The following is a 12323-nucleotide window of genomic DNA, read 5'->3' as shown; positions in this document are numbered from 1 at the left end:
TTAGAGATAGAGGGGTTGTGACGCTAACAAAAAGCTAACTTGACTTATTGAAGAGTTCGTAAATGTTATAAGATTATTATCGGACACGAGAATGTTTACAATTTACGAGTGTGGTAAAACTAAAGGATTCATATTGGCTTCAAGTGTGCGATAATTGTTAAAATTTGCGCTTCTATATTAACTAAAATATACATAATTTAACTAATGTTAGGTTACATACCTTGATGGATTTATTTTTATAGATTTGCGATTACAAATCCTGATATATTATGATACACGCAACCGTTCGAACGCGCCATACAAAAGACATCAACGCGCGCGGTATTTTATGTTCGTCTCAACATTCTCATATTGCAATAAAACTTGACGGCATTTCTGCATTTCCAATTGCTACATTATCTACACTGGAAACTTGTTAAATATACTTGTCATAGTAATGAAATCGGTAGCACAGTCACTGTCAAATTGTGTTTACTGTAATAATAGTAAAATCAACAGTGGCGCTACAACTTTTTTCGGTCTGGTCCTCAGATATCTGTATTTGTTTCATGATTATTTGTCAATCTAATATGCGATTGATCAGCCTTCTGTGCTTGACACATGTCGACTTTTTCGGACCTAGGCAAGCCGGTTTCCTTCGCCGTTCGAGCGAATTAAATACGCACATAGAAATTCCATTGGTACCAGTGGTCGAACATACGATGAGAGTAAACATTTGATCACTATTACTATGGAGACGTCAAAATTTGTAAATGTAGTTTACCTATAGCGGCTATTCTTCAACTGCTTCACCGTATTCTGGGTATCTACTGAGAAGAACTCTATTGTGGGAGCACTACCAAGAGACGTAGCCAAAGATTAGCCATCAGATCAAGCGATGCCAGCGAAAATGGATAGGCCATACACTCCGAAGGGATTCCAATTATATCCTCATGCATGCGCTTGATTAGAACTCGCAGCTTCAAATACAGCACGCAGAGGTCCAGATAACTTGGAGCAGCTTGGATCCGTAATGTCACTGGATCAAGTAAAGGTCCTTATAGGCCCACAAAGGCGCTAAAGACAAAGATAGGGTGGAGTGGAGGAAATGCAACACGACCTACAGAAGACTAAAGCGAGAGTAAGATCGATCTGCGCTTAAATAGTTTAATTAAAAATGGCCCTTAGAACCCTGAAAAACACTTAAAATACTGTATGTATAAAATTATAGTTACTAAAAACTGTACACTAATGACACACGATCTCAAATATTTTATTTATCTTGAGTTCAATAATGGCAATCATTTCCGGTTAAAAAACTTTCTCGGTTCAAAAGCAAATCATGTAGTTTAATGGTAACATTAAACAATCATAGTAATTTGCTATTGATGTTGTTTTGAATGTTCCCAGCTTTAAATCTGTATATTTATTTTTATATAACTTCGCAAGAGGTTTACCTGATGTTGAACTGATACCATGGACACATGGTTACAGGGCTTCCAAGTTTTGTTTTAAGAATTCGTACGATCTTTTCGAAGGACCATAAGTCGAATTGGTTCGGAAATAATTCAGTGGGTAGTAGTTATGGAATATATAGTTGTGGAAGGGACGTATTTCGTATTATATTCCGTCTCGATAGTGATGAAACTCAGCAGCGTATTAATCCGAACAACTCTGAACACTCGCTGTTGTAAATGCGGAAAATGCAAAATACTATAGGAGTTATTTACGCGCTAATATCAGGAACTAATTTGTTTATAGATAGTCTGTGGCACTCCATAGACTATACCCTTATAGACATGTATTAGAATAGGAGCACAGATGCATGAGAAATGCAAATTATTCATTTATGAAAGTTGCTTTGCGAAAAATTACCTTGTATATTTGGGAAAGATATAGGCACTAATCTTAGTCAATAATTCGTTTTTAGATAGTCTGTGGGTCTCCATAGACTATATTTTTTTTCACTATGACATGCATTAGAATAGGAGAATAGATTAATGAAAAATGCAAATTATTCTTTTTTGAGAGTTGCCTTGCGAAAAATTACCTTGAATATTTATTTGGGAAAAGTTTACGCACAATCCAGGAAACAATTTGTTGTTTGGCCTCCATATACATATACCTTTACAGACTATGATATATATTACGAATAGGAGCACAGAGCAGCACTGATTCCATATAGTCGTGGTGCCTTAAAAAACGCACAGTTGTTAACTTATAACAAATAAATGAAATCGAAAATCTTTTCTTGCAACAATTAATTAACTAGGTGACATATGCAAGCGATGTTAACATTTATGTCAGGTTAATGGGGGCGTCAGAGTGTTTTTGTAATTTATGGCAAGCAATATATGGCTTTACAGATTATCTTAGTGGATTGATTTAAAGGGACAAAAATCCTGTCCTTTAGAATAAATTACATCTTGAAAAATTCGTTAAAATAAATGAATTCCTTTTTCGTTAGAAACTTATATGATTTTGTTCGATTTATATCAGTCACACCGTATATTTGACAAATTACGCATAATTTGTCAAATATAAAATTTTGAATTATTATTATTATTATTTATTGTATAACTACGTCACCGTCACAAATTAACATGGAATATTTTTGATCCAAATGAAATTGATTTCAAAACTTCTAAGGTAGGCTTTTAATTAGGTGCATTTGTAATTAAAAAGATATTACTCATATTGAAGCATTTTAATTGTCAAATAATAGAAATAGGTATAAAGTATATTGCTATACGTAATGTATTTTGAACATTATATTAATCCAGAGACTAAAGAACAAAACGTAGTCGTAAATAATGAAATTTCATATATTTTGATCTCAGAAGACAAAACATAACTGTCCGTTAACGCTGCGTTATTTATTAAATCAGTTTTCATACAAAACAAATTGTTAAGGAGATATTTTTTTTTAATTAATGTAATTAATTCAGATTTATAACTCGTAAATAAGTTTTGTTTAAATGGCAAAGACAAAGTCTATTAGAGAATCGTAATTCCGTTATTCAAGTCTGATTTATATATTTGCATAAACAAACATATGTCTATGTGATGAACATATTGAGAGCATTGTAAAGGATATCCTGTGATTATCAGTAATCTGTTTAATCTGTGAGCGTCAATGGGAATTTTTATTTTATAATCTGTGTACGTCTATATTCTTTATCGGCAAATAAATGAACGTCTTAGTTTCCCGCCTATATAAACATCCTTGTCTATTCTATTATCTATGTCAAATCAAATCAGTCTATGTTATGTGACGAACATATCAAAACCATGGTAAAGTATATCCTGTAATGTGTTTAATCTGTGATCGTCAGTAGGTATTTTCTATTTTATAATCTATGTACTTCTATATTTTTTATAAACAAAACAATTAGTTTCCCGCACATTTAAATTCCATATACTAGGATATTATCTATAGTCAATTAAGCTATTATAAGAACTGTCATCTACATTTAACAGAAGTGTGCTCGCAACTAATAATAATCGGTCGAAATTTTTTAATAACATTTAAGTGTAAATACTTACAGAAATTGGTTTGACGGATGGGAAAGCAGTCTGTAACAAAAAAATAACATTAAACTATGTTTTACATATTATTTTAGAAGGTGGATGGGAAGGAACCGCGAAAGAACAGTGGGCATGCTAAAACGTCTTTGGGCTGATGACTTAATAGAAATAGTGGGAGAAGACTGGCAGCCTATCGGCCAAGATAGGCAAATAAAGACAGGCAGCCATAGTCCTGGAAAGGGTTAGACGAGGCTTTACCCTAGATCGGTCCATGTACACAGCGAAATAAAACAAGGATTTCGTTTTTTTTACACACAATTACTACTAAAGATGAGTTAGCCCCGTATCACCTCCCCTGGTCAAGCACAAAAGCTGGCGCGGCCACAGAGCAGGCGGGAAATAATAAACGCCAAATATAAGCCTTTATCCAACTACGATTCTATACTCTTTGGAGTAGACTCTTGGGTCGTGGGGTTCAAGTGCATAAGCGCTTATTAAAGATTTAAGTTGGTGCTTGATTCCAATGGTCAACCTAGAGCTGGTGCTTTTCTTAACAAATAGGTATCAAAGGTCTTTAAAGGTACATAGAAACCAGACATTTTTTTTAAATTTATCTAATAATTATTATTATGGATAAGAAAAGTAAATACTAAATGTGTGTGTTGAAATTATAACAAAAACGTAAAGGTCACGTCCAAATCATGAAACCTAAAAGGTTTTAGCGCCACTCGTGCTGTCGAACCCAAGACCTCGCCATGTCAAAACCCTTGCCGGAAGGAAAGCTCAGGTCATATCAATTATTGACGGCACTGAATAAAGGTTACTTCGGTAGTAATAAAAATTGCCTTTCAATAAAGGACATCGTGGTGTCATCATTTTGACGTGATAATCCACTTCATTATTATTTATTAATCCACTTATGAAATGGTTTAAATATTTTATGAGACAGGACAGGACAAACGAGCTCAATAAAGTTTGCGCCCAACGGCCTCACGGGTGTGTTGCGAGCTTTTGAATACGCTGTTTTCTGTAGGACATAAGTCAATTGATACCTCTTTTAGCTGGTATAATGAGGAGTAAGCTTACCAGGTAGCCAGTTCCACAATGAAGCGCAGAAAATGTTATTTAATATTTGAACATATATAAAGCCATATGAGTCTTTTTTCGACTTTGATTTTGTTGCCTTTGGCACCTCTTGAGCCTTGAGGTTCAAGTGCACAGCTAATTAAAGATTTAAGTTAACGCCATAGAAAGCCTCTAATGTATAAGTGTTTTCTTGTGAAATATATATACACTAGAAAACACTTATAAATCTAAAGCCCAAGGACTTATCGATAATAAGCGATCTTTTTCAGGCAACATATGCTTAAACTGAGGTATATAAACGTGGAGTGGTGTAAGAATAATCAAAGAATAAACAGATATAAGTTTGTGTAAAATAAACATAACCTAGATGGATAAGAGATACAGGAGCTTGTTTAAGCGATATGTATGCTCCTATTAATTTCTTTTAGAAACTCTCTCCCGTATGCGACAAGATATTCACTAAGATTTTAAGTACCTACAATACAATTACAGAGAAACATTTTTCACGTTACCAATAAGCTGAGGAATTTGGCTTTTACTTTATTTAACAGTAGTAACAATTTATATATATAAAATATTAATTTGTGTATTGTTTAATTTATTTTTTTCTATTAATTTACCTAATTTACCTAATTAACTTAAGTTTCTGTTTAAGTCACCAGGAAAAGCTAGCTCAAATATAAGTGTCTTTCCACCAATTTTGATTTAGTACCCTTTTGAGTAGAGACTCTTGGGCCGGGGGTTCAAGTGCATAAGTTAATTAAAGATTAAAGTTGGTGGTAGTACCGGTTACCTCAGAGCTGGTGTTTTCTTCAACGAAGAAGTATCGTAATACATCGAGAAAAACCTGCCACAGGGACAATAATTTTCTTTTTATTCATTTTTAATTATTATTACTAAAAAATAAATCAATGGCGCTACAACCTTTTAGGCCTGGGCCTCAGATTTCTGTATCTGTTCCATGATCATTTGTTAAAGGAATAGGCAAGTAGGTGATCAGCCTTCTGTGCCTGACGCACACCGTCGACTTTTTGGGTCACCGTTCGAGCTAACGTTAAATGCGCCTAAAAAGTCCTTTGGTGCACAGCCGGAGATCGAACCTACAACCTCAGGGATGAGAGTCGCACGCTGAAGCCACTAATTATTATACACCAACCAACCAACACTGCTCTAATTATTATATATTATTATGCAGGTTAAAAATATTGTAAATACTGTATATTTGTGTGTCAGAAATAAAAAAAAATGTCTGATATAATTTAACTATCCGCTTAGGCTTCGCATTAATCCCGCACTTTAAAAAAAGCTCTCATAACTCTCAAGCAAAAGCCGTGCTTTTAAATTTATCGCTAACAGAGAGAAAGATTTTGTTTTTATATTTGGTAGGCATTTATATAATCCTTTGGATGCGCAAGCGATCTCAAATCAATACGGTCGTGTTGGTGTGCAAATGTGGTTTTAGTGGGAATAGCTCATTCGGTTTCAAGAAAAAAGTGTAAAGTCCTCCGACCAGCTCCATCTTCACCTTTCTCTTTGGTCCTTTCCATCTGGTCACTCTGTTTATTCATACGTCATTGTTTATGCCAGCAAAAATCGTTAATATTTTATCAGATATTCGGTAAAGTTAATCTTAATTGAACAAGTGAACGAAGCAATTATAAAATGGTCTACTTAACAAAGATAACATCTTTATATTGTATTTAGAGCTTTATTCCGAGAAAATCGTGACACAAACATCTTTAAAGTAAAAGTCCAAAGCACGCGATCCGGTAGTGATGTCGTAGATACACGTCAGAACACAAAATGGCGTCAGAGCGCGTAACGCTAATCAGAGACTTACAATTGACTTCCATTATCTTACAAATGACATTGTCAAACATGTGGATTTTGACATAAGGGACGATAATCCATAAGGGATTTAAGGCGTTTCTTTTAATATAATGTAATTATAGACCCGGAAAATTTGTAAAGAGGCCATTGGTTTTATAGATTTTATCTTCTACACGTGCGCAAACCGATCATAATTTTTATCATAATAGTTTTTAGATTAGATTCTTTAGATTATTAGTTATCTATGTTGTGTTAATTGACGATTCATTTAATTTGTTTGTTAGTCTGTGGAAATGACGCTAGTTTGGTTCTGTAATTTGAATTTTAATTCGAAGAGTATTTGTTATAACATATTGAATTAAGAAAGGGAATAGTATATAAGTGACTGTTTTCTATTAAATAACAAACTCTAACTCTCTGTTGTTCTTTAAAATACATATTTCAACAACACACAAGTATTCATTCCTCAAATATATATCAACGTTCTATATATTCCCGCGTTTAAAAAACTGTACATCACACACGGTAAAGTGTAACATCAAATTTTGGCTTAAGGGTCTCGTTACCAGGCAATACAATTAATTTAAAAAAAAAATGTAACATCATATGACATACCCAAAATGCCCTGTCATCTGTCAGGTACTGAGGCTGTTCACCTACATGCCAGTAAGAAAAAACAAAATAATGATCACGAAACAGCCGTGGCGTAGGTTTTTGTATTACTGAAATTAACAGAATATAAATGAAATAACTGAACGGATGACACGGTTTATATAAATATATAGTATGATTCTGTATGAGTATGAGAATGTAATAAGCCGCTAGTTTATTTCAAATGATTGCAATTGTTAACAATATGATTAACTTCTTGTTACTCGTTACATTCGGTATCATTGATCGGGAGAACTAAAGACACTATCAATAGCTTTCTTCTCCATTCGCATCTATATTCTATCCGCATTTTCCAGAGCGTCCTCTTCTTCTTTGATCCTTTCCACATAGGTATCTTTAAACTCCATCCTGTATCAATGCTTTATATATGCCACGTATCTAAATTATAATATAACGATATAAGCTTACAATTACGACGAAAAAGGAAAACCACGCGGACGAAACAAAAAATTGTTAAAGTGTATCACGCTTTGTACGCTGCCTTTGTAGCTTTGCGCCAGATTAAATTGACTTTTGGCCATCAAAAACGATCTAGAAAGTGGAGCATTGAGTACGAGCGAGACGCGAAAACCGGCTCATTAAAATAAAAGTGCAACACGCCAAACCAATGGGCAAATTACTCCAAATAGTACACGCGAGAAACGCGTCTTAACTTAATTGCGTAATCGATTTTTTTAACAAACAAACGCTCATCTGAATCACTCAGACCCATTGCTAGAATGTGCGTGCTAATAAAAAAAACTTGTTGTAGCATACGGATCAGAAGGATCACCTGATGTTAAGTAATACCGCCCATGGACACTCACAGTGAGCAGGTTCCACATAACGGTGGTGCGCGGCAAAAACTGTCTTAAGCTTAGTTGTGAAACGACGCACATCGAGATGATACGTATGGTATTTGGTTCAGCAGGTATTACTCCGGACAACTCCTCTGAATACTCTCCATGGTAAAGAAGATGCAGAGAGAGCCTACATCTCTACGCAACGCCAATGGATCAAGCCCCTCGAAAAATGAGTGGATTCGAATATGCGTTGAATATGGTCAATCGGAAGGAGATGGTATTGGGAAGCTGGTCCTGCCCAGAGGTGAGAACGATACATACAAACATTTCCAGTTTCGGCGTTTTATACACCTGATAGATAAGAGATTCCCTCGGGCCAGAATATTCCAAGGAGTGGCTTTATTTAGCAGTAGTAACCATTTAGTTTTTTAAATATCAATTTGTACCTTGTTTAATTTAATTTTAATTTATATAATTGGCATTTGTTTCCTGTTTCGTATATTTTGTTTATCAATGTAATTTTAGCTTTATTTATTTCATAAAAATTCATACATATAAAAAACAAAAATAGCAGGTTACATATGTTATTAGGCAAAGACGCTTTGTATATTGTCCAAATTGTTTTGTATTGTATATATCTAAAATTTCATAACCGCCTTAGGTTTACAATATCTTTCAGCAGCAGCAGTGTTGGCCTAGCGGCTGCAACTATCTCATCGCTGAGGTAGGCTCGTAGGTTCGATCCCCGGCTGTGCAACAATGAACTTTCTAGGTGCGCATTTAACATTCGCTCGAACGGTGAAGGAAAACATCGTGACGAAACCAGCTTGCCTTATACCCAAAAAGTCGACTTGTCAGGCACAGGCTGGTCACCTACTTGCCTATTAGATTGACGATCACGAAAAAGATACAGGGGTTTATTTTTATTTTATATTATCTAAATGTTTTAATTTATATGTATAGCTGTATGATTAATGATAAATAAATAACTGTTTGAACCCTGGATTCCACAGTAATTTCACTTATCTGGCGTGACGGGCATCTTTTGTTTTCCGCAGTTTTCACTGAACAAAGTAAAGCATTGTACGTTACCGAACATTACCGGCACGATAGAACCCGCCGGTATAATCATAGAGATGCGCACGCGCATTATCACGACATAACGACAACCGGCTCACGCACGTGGCCGGGAATGTAGTATTATAATTACAGTGGTAGTATAAAGTAATATAATAATAAAAAAGTAGCGCTACAACCTTTTTAGGTTTGAGCCTCAGATTTTTGAATCTGTTTCATGATCGTTAATCTAAATGGCAATTGATCGGCATCTTGTGCCTCACGATGCTTTCCTTCTTCGTTCGAACTTCTTCAATGTTAAATGTGAACAGACAGAAAGTCCGTTCATGAACAGCCGGGAATCGAACCTGCGACCTCAGGGATGAGAGTCACACGCTGAAGCCATTAGACCAACCAATGTTATCAACCTAAGACAACCTAAGAAATTTATGAAAATGGAAATTCCTTGGCCTTGAGGAAGCTCTGGAGTCACCGTTACTACAAGGTCTATCACTATTTTAAATATTGAACAAGTATTCCGATATATTTGTAAGAAAAATGTGATTTATAAAAAACAAATATATTCGTATAACTGTGGTCTATAGACAATTGCTGACCAACCAGAAGCGAACGAAACGCGTCTGAAATTCCCCAGAACATGTGACCCTAATATTTCGCCGGCATGGCCTACTGGAAGATGACTTTCACTTTTGCCAAGCTCCATTAAATCAATAAATTTTCCCACGTGATACAATACGGTCAGTACGTACTAAGATTTTTCACAGCGAATAAATCATAATAATAAATTAGCTATCTTGTAACTGTCAGAGAATCTGTTCGATCAGTGAGTGATGGGGATAGAGTGAACTAAATATTTGTTTTCTTTTTCTTACCAGTCAGTCAACACTTTTTTCTTTTCTATTGATATAGTCTGTGCACTCAATATTGTAGTATTCTGTGGTGAAGGGATTTTGTAATTTATATGTATGTATGTAATTGCCGCTATTGTACTACAGTGACTGTAACTTTATATTTTAAACTGATATGTAACTTTATATTATATTTAATAAAGGAACCTTTTTACTTAGCAAGACAATTCCTATTATTATAAATTTATAAGCGTATGAGCAACGCGTTGTGTCATAGTGTCAACTCGGAGGTCAATTTGTAGGTATGTAGGCTCACTGCCGTAAATTTTTAAATCTAAGGAATAAATGAAATATACAACTTTATTTAAAAATGCCTATAGTCACCTATGATAAGGATTATTGTAATTTAATATTATTATTATATAACACTGCAAATCTATGTTCAAAGAGACGTTACAGTTCTTGTAAAAATAGCTCGTTAGCAAATCTTTAATAACGTAAAAACATTTGTGCAAATTGTATTGTTTATGCAAATTTATAAGAAGTGAAACTGGTGCATTTATGTGGTGCAAACCGCAAAACCAGTCCGTGTCAGGAAGCGGCCTCGGGCTCTCTCCCCTCGCACTTGTTCTAGACAAAGCTTGTCCTTCATGTCACTTGTGACGCACACAAGTGCATTGCACTAACAATATTGCCTTTTCATATCCGGTTACTAGGTCAAATGTATTCTATACATGACCGAAAATTTGCGTTACTAAGTCAATGTCAAGTTTGAAGTACTTTGATATGTCAAAAAGGTTTTGGACTTTAACATAGTTAGCGCGAAATCGTGACAGTTGACGCGTCGAGATAAGAGTCTTGACCCGTCAACTGAAAATTTTTACACAGATATATTATTTATTGTTTGCAATTATACAACACAAAATAATACATAGAAACAACAACAATGAATGATATATAGAAATATAACAAATAAAACACAAATCTACGTAATATTGTCAGACATAAAGCACGCAAAACGTGTTTTTAAAGTGCCAACTGTTGTTCTTATGGTATTTATATCAAAGCCTATCCTATCGACTTTTTAATCTTTTCGAGACACTTTAAGAGGGAATACTAATAAAGAGTGTATTAAAGTAATAAAAAAATTAATCGCAAAATATGTTGCTGAGCCCAAAACTTAAAGACGGCTGGACCAAAACAAGGAAGCAATGTATACAGTTCTACGCTCAAATAAATGTTACACATACTAAGGATGACTGATGTGATAGATTTTGTTACAGTGTACTTTTAATATAATATCTTTAAAATACCTAGCAATCAGAACCGTTCTATAATTAAAATTTTGCCATTGTAATGCAAGGAATCAAAATAAATACATTTTATTTTGATTTTTATTACATGTTGGTAGATAGTTGTGTTTGAGCGCTAACTGACAATGTCAGTCTGACATTTCAAAATGGCGACGGTAGTACCAATTCCAGCCGCCGGCCAAGAAATGTATGTGGCACTGTAGTTAGCTAGCCATGAAATATATTATACATAAAGTCTATGTGGTATACACATTTATAATAATTTCCTGAACATTATTACCACGGAACACCATTTTAATTACTTTCAAATATTTGCTATTCATCATTATTTGACGTATAATTAGACGTCTCCATAGAAAGTTCACATTTAATAATGACGTTAAAATTAAGTTAAATGTCTGAGGTTAACAGAGCCTATCAAATTGTGTAAGCATTTCGTAAACATATTTTTGTATACATTTAAATTTTAAATTGTTAAAAACTTCTAATTGTATATTGTAAATATTTTATTAATTACTCATTTACTATCATTTATTTCCAAAGATCATATCTTTCTGTACATACAAAGTATACATTATTTTGTCTGGATTATTTGGAAATACTATCAGACCCTTCATTAGACTCTTTTAACTTTATTACTCGTGAATATTAGTAGTTTTATAACTACCCCAGCGAACTTCGTTTCGCCTCTTTATGGTGGTATTTATCCTAACTTTTGAATGACATACCAACATATGTAACATTTTGCTGTGCTACCCCATAGAGACTATTTGCTTTTCCGAAATAAAAACCCAAAAGATATAGAATCCAAATAAAAAATACTGGAATTGGTCCGGAAATACTTCAGCTATACATAGTGGTGGTCCGCGGCAAATAGCCTTTAAAAAACGCTCAGTTATGAAAGGACGGAAGTCGTAACACGGGTGGAATTTCGTACTCTGCCTCGACAATGTTGAAACTCAGCTTCAGCACGTACAACTCTGAACACACTGATAAATGCGTTAGAACATGAAGACAGACTCCACACCACGCAATGCATCAAACAACTCGTAGTACGATTATCGAAAAAATACTTTGAATTAAAATCTTCAGTTTGACATTCCATATAGACTATTTTTTAATTTATTTATATCAGAAATACAAAATATATACATTATTGTTATTGTTTTTCTTTATCAACGATATCCGATTCTGCAAGATGGGCAAAG

At 34.3% G+C, this 12323-nt stretch overlaps 1 protein-coding gene across 2 annotated transcripts in view; it reads right to left on the bottom strand.

Moving 5' to 3' along the window:
- The window catches only part of LOC123717848 (zinc finger protein MSN2), an 81427-nt gene that overhangs the window by 32258 nt on the left and 36846 nt on the right, over positions 1 to 12323 (bottom strand). For both annotated transcript variants that reach the window (XM_045674097.1, XM_045674098.1), the window contains exon 3: positions 3526 to 3555. The gene's annotated coding sequence lies outside the window, so the exon portion shown is untranslated. The remainder of the gene's footprint in view (positions 1 to 3525; positions 3556 to 12323) is intronic.

This window comes from Pieris brassicae, chromosome 13, assembly GCF_905147105.1.
Source record: "Pieris brassicae chromosome 13, ilPieBrab1.1, whole genome shotgun sequence".
Classification (NCBI taxonomy): domain Eukaryota; kingdom Metazoa; phylum Arthropoda; class Insecta; order Lepidoptera; family Pieridae; genus Pieris; species Pieris brassicae.
The sequence above is the reverse complement of the archived record's forward strand: the minus strand, read 5'-3'. Positions and strand labels throughout refer to the sequence as shown.